At 39.6% G+C, this 11907-nt stretch overlaps 1 long non-coding RNA gene across 1 annotated transcript in view; it reads left to right on the top strand.

Annotated features, from left to right (window-relative positions):
• LOC138003369 (uncharacterized) overlaps positions 1-11907 on the top strand; it is a 26431-nt gene that overhangs the window by 5914 nt on the left and 8610 nt on the right. The window contains exons 6-7 of the long non-coding RNA XR_011123513.1: positions 8256-8336; positions 9069-9134. This is a non-coding gene — a long non-coding RNA (uncharacterized lncRNA). The remainder of the gene's footprint in view (positions 1-8255; positions 8337-9068; positions 9135-11907) is intronic.

Genomic DNA, 11907 nt, shown 5'->3' with positions numbered 1-11907 from the left:
CAATTGCTCACTACTAAAATCAAAGTAATGCAGAAAGACAAAAAAGTAATAATTAATCTTTTCAACTAGTCACTCTAAGTTATGGAATCTGAAAGAACACTTTTCATTCAATTGATTCATTGGACAGGTGTATTTGTTGTCGGTAAAATCTGTTCTCAGGTTGAATCCGTTTTTAACTAGGTTGAACATGCACTCCCCCCCCCCCACCCCCCAAAAGGATTGAAAACACTATACCTTCCCTCAAACTCTCATTTCCTTACGCATCTCAACATATCTTCTTACTGCTTCGTATCATCTTATGTTGGGTTGAGCATGTTCTTTTTATTATTATTTTACTTTTGTATGTATACAATTCATGTAATAAGTAAACCAAAACAAATCCAAACCTGACCCTAATTTTTCTCTAGGCCTAATTTAGGCTTCTAAAAACAGTTCTTTAATTCATCTGAGTGCGTATGCTACTTAGGTAAAATGAGGATCACCAATATTATTTAACATAGGTAAAAACGGATTTCACCTGAGAACGGATTTTACTGGCAACGTATTCATATCACCAGAGAGTCTGTTGCCCAGCATATGGAAAACTTTGCAATGCGTGCCACAAACAAAATAACCACAAAAGAAACAAACAAAGCAACCACAAAGAAGTTTACACAGTTGTTAACGAAAGTGTCAGTGATGAACAGCCATTCTTTGTTGGAGCGATGGGCTCCAAGTTACAGACAAAGATTGGAATGTAAATTTTCAGATCAATAACTGTGCCATACCATTTAAGATTGACACTGGAGCTCAGTGTAATGTGATGCCAAGAAGTGCCTGTAATGAAGCTGGTATCGTAACCAAAATTCAAATCAGAACAATCGGAAAGACTGACATGGTAGTTTTTACCAACTGAAGATAGATACCATGTGATGGAGGTTCAGGTGGTTGAGGGAGATGTCATGCCATTTGTGGGGTTGAAGACTGCCACAGAGTAAAACCGAGTAAAGAGACTGTTTACTGTAATGTGTAGCGGTGATGAAGATCCCTAACCTGAAATAATCAATAGGTACTGAGGTCAGTTCGGTGGTATTAGCACTCTCCCTGTTGAATATGAAGTAAAGATTGATGCAACTGTCACCCCTGTAGTCCACACGTTAAGGGACAAGGTGAAAGCTGAACTGGACAGAATGGAAAGAATTTTCATGATCATAACATTACTAAAGTTGAGCAGCCCACAAAATGAGTAAGTCGGATTGTAGTAGTTGTAGTGTCCAGGTCTCCTATCCCCATGAGACCTGAGGAGTGTTTTATGAGCACAGCGTGTTTATAGATTTATATGTTAGAGATTTAATTAGTAATTGTAAGAGTGTTCTAGGTATATAATGTGTGTAAAATTAATATTTAGAGTGTATTTATCCATTAAAGAGAAGTTGGACACTACATGTACAGTGTCCTTGGGGACGAGGGTGGATATGAACCCATGCATGCAAATCACATTGGATTTGCCTACATAGTTCGATCTGACTCGGAGACAACATTCTTCCCAAAACAGAGCAAAAGCAATATGCTGATTCCAGCATATGATCCCTGAGCATATACGGTCGTAGGCATAAAGGGAACAACATGTATGATCACTGTAAGCAAGGAAATAATGGGGTGTTTTGCACATATATATGGCAAGAGGCCACCTTGAAATGATATCTTTGGTTTTTTCGGGAGATACTTCACTGATTCAAACGATGAAAAGCTCTCTGTTCAAAGAATTTTTTTTTTACAAACTCTCTATGATAATTTTACTGACTTGCAAAACAAACTCTTGTGTGTGTTGTTGAGGGGAAGATTCAACACCATGGTTATGACTGGTGATAATTATACATGTACAGGAGGCTTAATTTCCTCTACGTGGGTGACCTAAGTTCTGGATTGACTATAGTCATGAAGACCAAGGAATTGAAAGGCAAAGCAAAGGCAATCTTCAAGGATTTGTTTTACCCTGCATGTATTCAACCATACCAGAACTTGAGTCAGCAGTGAAATCTTCAACAACAGGAGAAGCGACTTACACCAAGTATCCTGGACGAGGGTTATTTCTAGCATGCTTGGCCTACAATGGGTTAAGGAACGAGATGCCTTGAGTGTAAATTTGCCGACTTAGGATACCACGGCAATGAAGAGAGGGATCTTAGCCAAGCTACAGCTGTATCAAAGAATTACGACCCCCTGAGACTGGCTTAACCAGTTACTCTTGTGGGCAAGTTACTTCATCACGCAGTGTGCGACAGCATGTCTTGACATGTCTGGGAAGCAAACTACCCCTGAAAATTGAAGTACAGAGATCCCTAGCTGCTCATGAAGAAGAGATATAACTTCATTCATTTGGAGATGCATCTGCAAATGGAGTATCAACCTGTGTCTATGCGATAGTTTGACATGGTTCAGGGACCAGTCAAGGATTGGTGGCAGCCAGATCAAGACTTTCCAATCAAGGACTGACCATCCCCAGGCTTGAACTGATAGCTGGTTACACGGCCATAAACCTACCAGCTAATGTGATAGTGCTCTGGAGGGACTTCCCATAAGCAGCACACACTCCTGGTCAGATATCTCGGGTTGCTCTATACTGGATGAGAGGACAGGGGGAGTTAAAGCAGTTTGTGGCAAATCACATCCAGAAAATCAACAGTGTCCCAGAAGTAATGTGGTGTTACTCTCTGACAGCGGAGAATCCTGCAGATGCCGGAATTTGTGGTGGAATGGCCCAAAGTGGCTCAGGACCCCAGAACAGTGGCCAGCTGATGTGCTAAAAGAGGCCTCTGACGAAGTCCAAAAGGAAGCTAAACTGTGCGAAAAGTGTTGACTTCAATGCCTATAGACAAAGAGGACAAAGTCGAACATGCTGAACAAGTTTCCAGTACAAGAGGCCCCACATATCTGTGTGAGGATCCAAAGAATTGAACGCTCTCCGTAGCTGAGGAATGCCTAGTATCAAGGATCCACTTACTACAAAAGAAACCAACCAACAGAGACTCTTCAGGTTCAAAAGAGTACTGAAGTAGAGATGGGCCATGTAGCCGTGAACCTGCAAATTAATCAAGAGGGATTATAGTAGAGTGTCAGGGTCGATTACAGGGAGATTATCCAGTATACACTGTACCTTCCAGACGACTGCTTATGCACTCCTCGAATTTTAGAAGAAGCCCACCTCCAGATGCTGCATGGGTGAGTTGGGTTGACAATGACCAAGGTACACAGTCAATACTGCATTCCAGGCTGAAAAAGCTGGTAAAGAAAGTGCAAAGAATTTGTCATGGGTGCAAGAGACTTCAAGCATTGGCATACGCAGTCCCATTACCAGGAAGTCTTCGCTCTACCTGTACTCAAGCACAAACCCATACCAAGTAATTGGGGTGGATTACGGTGGACCACTTTGTTATCAAATTTCGAAAAAAAGAGAAGGGAAGGCTTGCATCCTGGTGTATGCTATGCCTGCTGTCTAACAAGAGGAGTCTATTTGGATCTCCTGCCAAATAACAACAGAAGAGGGCCTGCAAAGCCTCAAGACATTTGTCGCGCCATTGAAAACCCAGATTGACTATACTCTCGCTGATGATGATAGAAATTTCATTGGTGCTGCCAAGTGGATGAAGGCTGTTATGAAAGATGAGAAGCTGCAAAAATATCTATCCATTAACGAGATCAGGTGGCAGCTCAATTTGGGGTGGGTAATTCGAAAGGATCATTTGCCTAATAAACTCAGCCTTGAACAAAGCAATCAGAAATGGGTACCTTAGCTGGAATGAGTTCCAAGAAGTGTCACTTTACTTTTATTCGTAGTACATTAAATGTATGGTAACATGTCCAAAAAACTGTTATTAAGTCTACTGTACTATTAATGATTTGGCAGAATTATCATCAAACTTCAACTTACAGGTACATGTACATGTATTAAAGTCCTGTGTAATTTTCAATTCTACCAAATGATGGCATACATGCGGGTTACCATGAGACTTAAAACGCAGTAAGAAGAAAATGTCAAAGCACCCAAAAAGAACTTTAATAACTAAAAATAAAGGCAAGTGTATTGAAACTTGACACATTTTAATTGCAGTACGCAACTCTGATACATATTGTTGAACAGAGTGAAACCTATTTTGAGAGAAACTAATTTCAAGTTGAAACTCATTTGATTATTTTGTCAAAGCAACTGGCTTTTTGTAGAACTTCCTGAATGTGGCCTCTTCTGTCCAGCGAGCTGCTGCCATAATCACATCAGGGGAGACAAACGTGACCAAGCCTTACTTGTTGAGGCCGGCACACTGATTACTTTGGCCGGATAATATCACAGTATCAGCCTGAGTGACCGAGTAGCGTTTTGACCCATCGTCCAATAGTAGCCAAAGTTACTGCTCTACGTGGGTTAATGTATGACACAAGTAATTTGGAGGAACTTCTCACTTTCTGAGTAACTTCTAGACAGTGATCTACTGTTACAGTAATGTTTCATATACACAAAGTTCTCCTACTGGATACATTGTACTTGTAAAGGCGTACATAGCCAAAAAACCTTTCCAGGTCTGTCCTGTTTAAGGTTTTGTTAGGGTAAAATTAAAGCACTCATCATTCCTCTGCATAATGTTGCCCTGATACTGTATGTCGAGAAAGGCAAGAGTCTGACACCTTTGTCCGATAGTCAAAGCAATCAGTATCCATGTGTAACTAGCTTTAGGGTAAGATCCTTCAAGTTGATTTGATCCAGAGGCCAAAACAACCAAAACAAACTCAGGTATTCAAGGACAGTGTCAACAGACCAAATGTTGTTATACTTTGGCACAGGCTTGAGCTTGTTAAAAAATCCTTTAAGATATCTGCATACAAGGAAATGCTCTTCCAATGGGATATGATCTGGAGCATCTCTATCATTCACGTCAATGTTGGAAACTGCTGAACGGGCCGTATTCAGTGCACAGTAACTGACCCATTCTTGAACAGACTGCAAAAAACAAAGTACAACAATTATTACAATGGTATGCAGTCGATCCTGTGACCCTTTACTACAAAACTGCAACCACTTGCTGATGCATAAGCCTTGTATTGCTCTTTTGTGTTGTCTCTCCAAGAGTGCATGATGGCGTCAACAATGTCCCCCGAAATTTCTGGGTTCTGATGGGATTACATGATAATTTGCATACCATACTGACTCTTTTAGTTTCTTTAGTTTAAATATAGGTAACCCTGTGAAAGCCATCTTTATTATGTCATATAAAGATAGGAGATAGAACCTGGCCATCCTCATAAGAGGATAACTTAATATTATTCCTTTTGATAGAAATTTCTTGACTTCTCTGTCAATGATAATTTGTTCAGTGACAGTGACAGTGACAGTGGGCAACTGCATCTAATACAACAGAGTCTGATGTGATTCTCCTCCAGAAAGCAGAAAGCGAATCCAGTAACCCACCAGCCTTAAAAAGAGTTTGACTTAGCTCTGTTTTTGATTCTACTGGATCTTGGTGGACAACGACTTTGGGTTTTGCTGGGGCCGAACTTGACCCAAGCCTGAGCCTAAAAAGGAATTCCCAGAGGATTTTGCCCCAGAAGCATTCTGGCTAAAGCGGTCATGGCGGCACAATTACCTCTGGTAGGTTGGACTTTGTAAGGCTCTATTCGCTTCCCATGTGTAACTGTACTGCTGTGGTTTTGAAGCCTTGTTAATTCCTCAACTTCCTTGTTGAGATCACATAAACCTTGATACAGCAGTAGATAGGTTGCACAATGATCCACATTGATTGTTCAGGTCAGGACAAATAAGATCCTTGCATTTGAAAAGGAATTACTACCTGTCCTGTCAGCTCCCTTGTCCAAGGGTTTTGTCTGGATAAATTCTTCAAGTTTAGCTGCAACAGCAGCTGAACCAGTCTCTGAACTTGATTAACCGCCCTCAGGGTCGGTGTAAACTTGTCATCATAAACTTGTTTTATTAATTCCTTTACGCGTGTACAAATACCTTTCTTTGCCTCGTCCAAAAGTGCAGCAAACATTGGCTTAAGCCTTGAAGAGCCCCTGGGTTTTTCTGCATTTCACCCTGGGATGAAGTTGTGTAACAAAAATAATACGAAAAAATGAGAAGTGCTTAATCTTTAGGCTGTTTACAGTATGCAAGGCAAAGGGACTCGTCCAAGAGGTTTTTCTTTAGGACTCTGGTTTTGCCCACCTCCTCAAAAACAAACCTATGATTTCATGACTTAAGTTGATCTGATATGATTTGATTTCTGTACATCTGACACTTAAATTTTAGAGTTCATTATCATTAGATTATTATCATTATCATGATTATTTTCACAGCTGCATTGGATATAACAACTCGTACATCTGGTAAATAAACAAAGAAAAATACATCTTATATATTCATGAAGGAAACAGGGAAGCAAAAACAAATACACCCAATGGTGCAGGTGCGAGCAGAACAGATCAAATTGAATGGTTGAAAGGTGCCATTGCTTTGGACAGGACTATAAAGGCTTTGTTCTATTTGCATGGTTCCTTTTATTTCACAATGTTTGTTGGTGTTTTAAAAAAGTTAGGTTCTATTGAATAATTAAATAGCATATTAAGTAAATCGCAGTTGTTACAGTACAAGATGTGTGGGGTGGCCAAAGTAGCATGTGCTTTGGAATTGGCCACCAAAGTTGGTGCAAGATGTTTTAATGTGCTACTTTGTAGAAACCAAGCCAAACATCTAACAACAACTGGATCCAAGAGTATAAAGTTAGGCAAGTCCAGTAAGTTCAAGAGAGAGTCTCATCAGTCTCTTTGGTCTTGAAGAAATACAAGGTGATGGGAAAGACTCCACAGGAGTGACTGGCTTATCAGCAGACACTGGTTTACTGGACCTTAGGCTTATTTCCTGGAATCGCTGTATGTGTGAGTGGTTTCATCTGTGCCTCTGTCCAATTGCATGATGTACATATGGGCTTGTAGTGTTTCTGCTGTACCTGCAAACTGCTTCCGCATTGTCCTCTACATTGACACACATCGGCGTGTCAGCTTGAAGTTGCTTCAGTGGGGCAGTTATGTGTAGCTGATTGAAGACAAGTCTCTATTTTAGCCCTTCTCTCTTGTTCTGTTTAAAGAAAATTCTCAATATCAGGCCGGCCATATTCTAAATTCATGTAAAAAATGGGTTTTCCAACCCCTGGGTAACTGTGCTGGTGAGTATCCACATGCTAGTGGAGTGGGTTTCATTAGAAGCGGGTCACCAGCGGTATACCGCTGTCTGTTTGTCTCAAATTTTCCTCTGACCGCCGGCTACTCTGCCTTGATTTTCACTCAAACCCTTGCAAAAAACAAGAGTGACTGCCGCTTACATTGATTAGCCCAAGCATCTATTTTAAAAGTTATTGAAACGATTGTGACTGGATCCTGGAGAGTGCATCTACTAGATATTACGGTAATTTTCATCTCCAGGCACATGAACTACTTCTTTTAAGTGAAAATGCATGTTGCATATTCTGGACCACTTTATTCTAGTTTGGGGACATTTTGTGAGAAGTGGGACTAGTTGCTTCTGGTTTGTTTCTGCAATGTTGAATTTACCCATGATATAGTCACTGCACCGCTCACTCACCCAAGTCAATGTAAAGGGTCTCTTGTTCAATTTGCACATATGTGCATGCTTTGTGGGTGAGTGCCCCTTATGTAAATATGACTGGTCTCCAGCTTTAGTCATCTACCTTTAAATTTGAAGAAGGATGCCACATAGTCCAAAGGTAGATGAATCTATGGAGATCTTGGTTTCTCTGTTAGGGTTGTACAAAGCTAGGTGGTCTTGTCATGAAAGACTTGATTTCTTGAACTTCTTTCTCTTGTGGTGTTCCCCAGACCCACTGGCTCTCTTTTTGCATTTCATCAGGAAGAGGCTATGTTTTGTCAGCCAAATGTTTTGTAAACTAACCCATGTGGTTTACCATTCCAATAATTGTTATTAATTTGTTCATAAGCAATATTCGGTGGAGGGTAGGTACCAATTGAGAGCAATGCAGGCAATAAGCTTGAAATATTACATAAATCTTTGTTACTCCCCAGAATTTATCGAATTTTGATAAGTCAATGTAAAGGACTTGGAATTGGTTCAAGGGTGCACTGTTGGCATCCATTGAAACCTCTCTAAAGCTGACACCTGGGGTTGTTCCTGCTGGTGTCTGGTGTTGGGACAAGGTTGAATTAGACTATACTTGTAATGATCTCCATAAGCAGTGCCTCAATGTTTCTTTTAGGAAATATACTTATCCCGATGAGGTCATTAACCAAGACAGAAAGCTTCTTTGAAATGTGGACAAGAATAGAGCTCTACCAAGGTAGGATCTTGCTCAATAATTTTTTAGTCTCGTTCTACATTTTCAAAGCTCAACAAGAGTTGTGAATTCTTTACGGAGAACTTGCTCTCAGGTTTGATCCCCAGATATAAAAATTAATGTGCAAACAAAGAAGTGTACATGTACAGGTGTACATCATTTGAGTTTGCTGATTCTCTATTCTGCTCTTAGATCAGAGAGATTTTCTCTGGGTACACCAGTGGCACAGCAACATTAATATGTAATTAGATATGCATTAATTTCATTTGATTAGACTCACAGTCTTGCCGTGAATAATGTTATTATTATTAGTACATGTATATCACTTATGCTTGGCTTAGTTTCAAAATTACTATTATTAATGTTAGTTATTTTAGAATAACTTTCATTATCTTTTCTGTCTAGTTCTGACATCTTAAAGTGCCTGGGGGCCACTAATTTCCTTGGAAATGACGTAGGGGGAAAGGATTATCCATGAAATGGGAAGCAATTTTCTTAAAGTATAGAGTATAGGATGTTCCCTGTCATCAATGTCCAATCTCTTTCACTCCTTGATGTTGATGTTTCAAGCAATTTTTTTGGATAATTGCATTTTCCAATCCCTTATTTTATGTATCCCAGACTTCAGTTTCTAAACCAGTATTTTTATTTTGGTTTATTATAATATTGTATTCATTTTACTATGAGTTTGAAAACACTATCATATTAAATTAGTATTGATTTGTGTTTTCAAAGGGAAATTATGGCAGCATGGAGCTGTAGCTGCAGGTAGTTGAAAGGGCAAGCAAGCCTTATGCTAAGGTAAGAGGCATCTGAGAATTAACTTAAGATGTGGCTGGCTGTACAGTACATTTTCATAATTTCTATCCTTCAGTGAACAGTCAGGAGGATGGCAAACTCTTAAGAAAGCAAGCTGATCCTATATCTTGCCAGAATGAGATTTTGCAAATGTTAGAACATTATTTTTTTTTTCTTTTGGTGGTAATTTCAAATTACAGGATGTTTGTTGCCAATCAAGGACACTTGGGTACTTGTCTGAAATTGGCAGGGGGATGTGGGGGGGGGGGGGGGGGGTGGGTGGATGGTCACAGTTTTTTTAGACCTTCAAAAGGGAGGGCTAAGAGGAAGGGGAGCAGGGGTGGCACAGTGGTGAGAGGACTTACCTCCCACCAATGTGGCGCAGGGTTTGATCCCAGATTCGGCGTCATGTGTGGGTTGAGTTTGTTAGTCCGACCACACCAAGAGATTTCCCCTCTCCTGAAAAACCAAAATTTGATTTGATCTGATTTGAGTTAATCTCATTAGTGTCCCCAATTAGTGTTCTAGTGCTAAATCCATTGACTCTTAAGATGGCTTAAAACAGTATTAACAAAATTGAAGGCAGTCCCTTTAGAACGAATGATGCTTCAACACTGCATCACGCAACAATAAAAGGTTATGGTACCATATGAAAAACCGATTATTTCCAAAGGAGATGGGGCCATTATTGTGATGTAATAAGTTACCTTGACAAAGGGAAAGCCCAGCAAAAAAACCCTATATTTTGGATTTAGTTGCTCATATCCCCAAAACCAACTCGATGAACTCCCTTTTTTATTGCTGAAAAATGATCAGAAAGCCAAGATGAAACTTTTGGCAAAGTTTAAAAAAAATCTGTACAGCAGAATCAGAGCCACCTTAAAAAAAATCACAGAATTAAGGTGGCTCTGAATCTACTGTACAAAATTTGTCTTAAACTTTAAAGAACGGGAGTTCGTTTTTGAGATATAAGCAACTAAAAACAAAATAAAGGGTGTTTTTACAGGGCTTGCCCATTGCCACGGTGACATTACATCACAATACTGCATGTACCGGCTTCTTGGTTTCCACTGGTAGAAACAATTATCAACCTATTGAGCCAAATGCGTTTTGTTCCCATTTCTCCAGCAGAGATATCACTGCTTTATTAAAAGTACTGAACCATTTTTCTTCTACCACCGTATAACAAATTTTATAGGCATCATTTATCCGGGAAGGATAAATATCCACCCCCTCCCCCCTGGTAACTTCTGACAATTCCCTTATTGAAGGTTCCTTTTTTTGCTTTGTTGCACGAATTGTTACAACTTGTAACAATTGTGTTTTCCCAGAGACTGGAGTTAAAATTTGAAGAATTTATCAATGACATTATTCAGCGAAGATCATTAGCTTAAACAATATTCTTTCTTGATTCCTGCTATGTATGTTTAGTCTTTGAATAGTACTAACTGCATCAAAGTAAAGCAAACTTTACCTTAAAAAATCTGAGCAATGGCTTCCGACAAACATATTGTGTATGAGTACAGATATTTTTGCAACACCGTTGTGACCTGTTGTAAGCTTTTCATTTGGCAAGTGTGGTAGGATGCTGAACAGTGCTTTGCCCAAATGAATTTTGTAGAGTTAAGGAGAGGAAGGGTGCACAGTGGCAAGTGTAACTAAGGTGAATTGAGCAGTTTCCTTTCTGCATTTTGAATCAGTTTACATTTTTTTGTAATGATCGTTTTAGATGATTCCTGTTTTCAAACAGTTTCACTCAGGTCCCTCGACTAGCTTCCTTTAACTTTGCTTAAGATTTTAACCAAAAACTTAACATGTAACCAAGCGCCCCCGTTAAACCCCACGCTATTGGCCACATGGATAGATTCGCTATTCAAATCTAAACGAGGGTTTTCTTGTCCCCTCGTTCGTATCCTGGCCTTGGGGGTGGGCCCCTCTGCACTCCAGGGGTTTTGCCTCGACCTAGTCCTTCACGCAGCCAAAATATTACATTTGAAAGCAGGACCGCGAATAATCTGGACCCGAAATTAGAAATAATTAACAGGCATTTGGCATTCTCTACGTCTAATTGCGGAGTCCGGCAGTGGGTGAGTAAAGCAGTAATCCATTTTCAGTGTTAGTCCTTCGTGAGAGCAAATCTTCCTTCGGGTTTAAATTACCGTACATCAATTCACCTTTGATGCAAGCAAATCTGCGTTAGTAAAGTTTGGTTAACCTTTGAACAATTTACCGAATTCAGTTCCTTCCTTTAAAACTAAGTAAGAAAGGTTTCGTTCACGACAATGTTTTATTTTTTATTCTTCCTATGTATATTAATGTTTCCTGTCTTGAAGTTCGGTAGAACGCTTCCAATTTTGTTTACCCTTATAAGCAACCCAAAGCCATCATACTTAATCGCGAAATGATACTTGCTTTTCAACAAGTTAAATTAAAATAGTCTGATATAGGTTTTTGATATAGGGAACTGTAGCATGAGCGGAGTTAAAATGTTTTAAAGTTGCGAACATTTGTTAGTTTACATGGTGGGATAATATGTTCCATCGCATTAAGCAGTCGTACATTGCATTGACTTTGAAACACTTTAAATTTCCTCTTCTCGATTTTGACCTATCCTTTCATTTATCGCAGTTTCCGAATTTAAGAATACACGGGCTGTTAAACTTTTATTTCTTCAAGTATTTCTTCTGGACAGCGCTGACAGTATGCGAAATATTTTTTTTCTCATTTCGATTGTTGTACAATTCATTCAATTCGTTCCCAAAAGAGTCAACTTGTT

The sequence above is a fragment of the Montipora foliosa genome, chromosome 5 (assembly GCF_036669935.1).
Source record: "Montipora foliosa isolate CH-2021 chromosome 5, ASM3666993v2, whole genome shotgun sequence".
NCBI classification, from domain to species: Eukaryota; Metazoa; Cnidaria; class Anthozoa; order Scleractinia; family Acroporidae; genus Montipora; species Montipora foliosa.
This window is presented reverse-complemented; position numbering and strand designations above follow the sequence as displayed.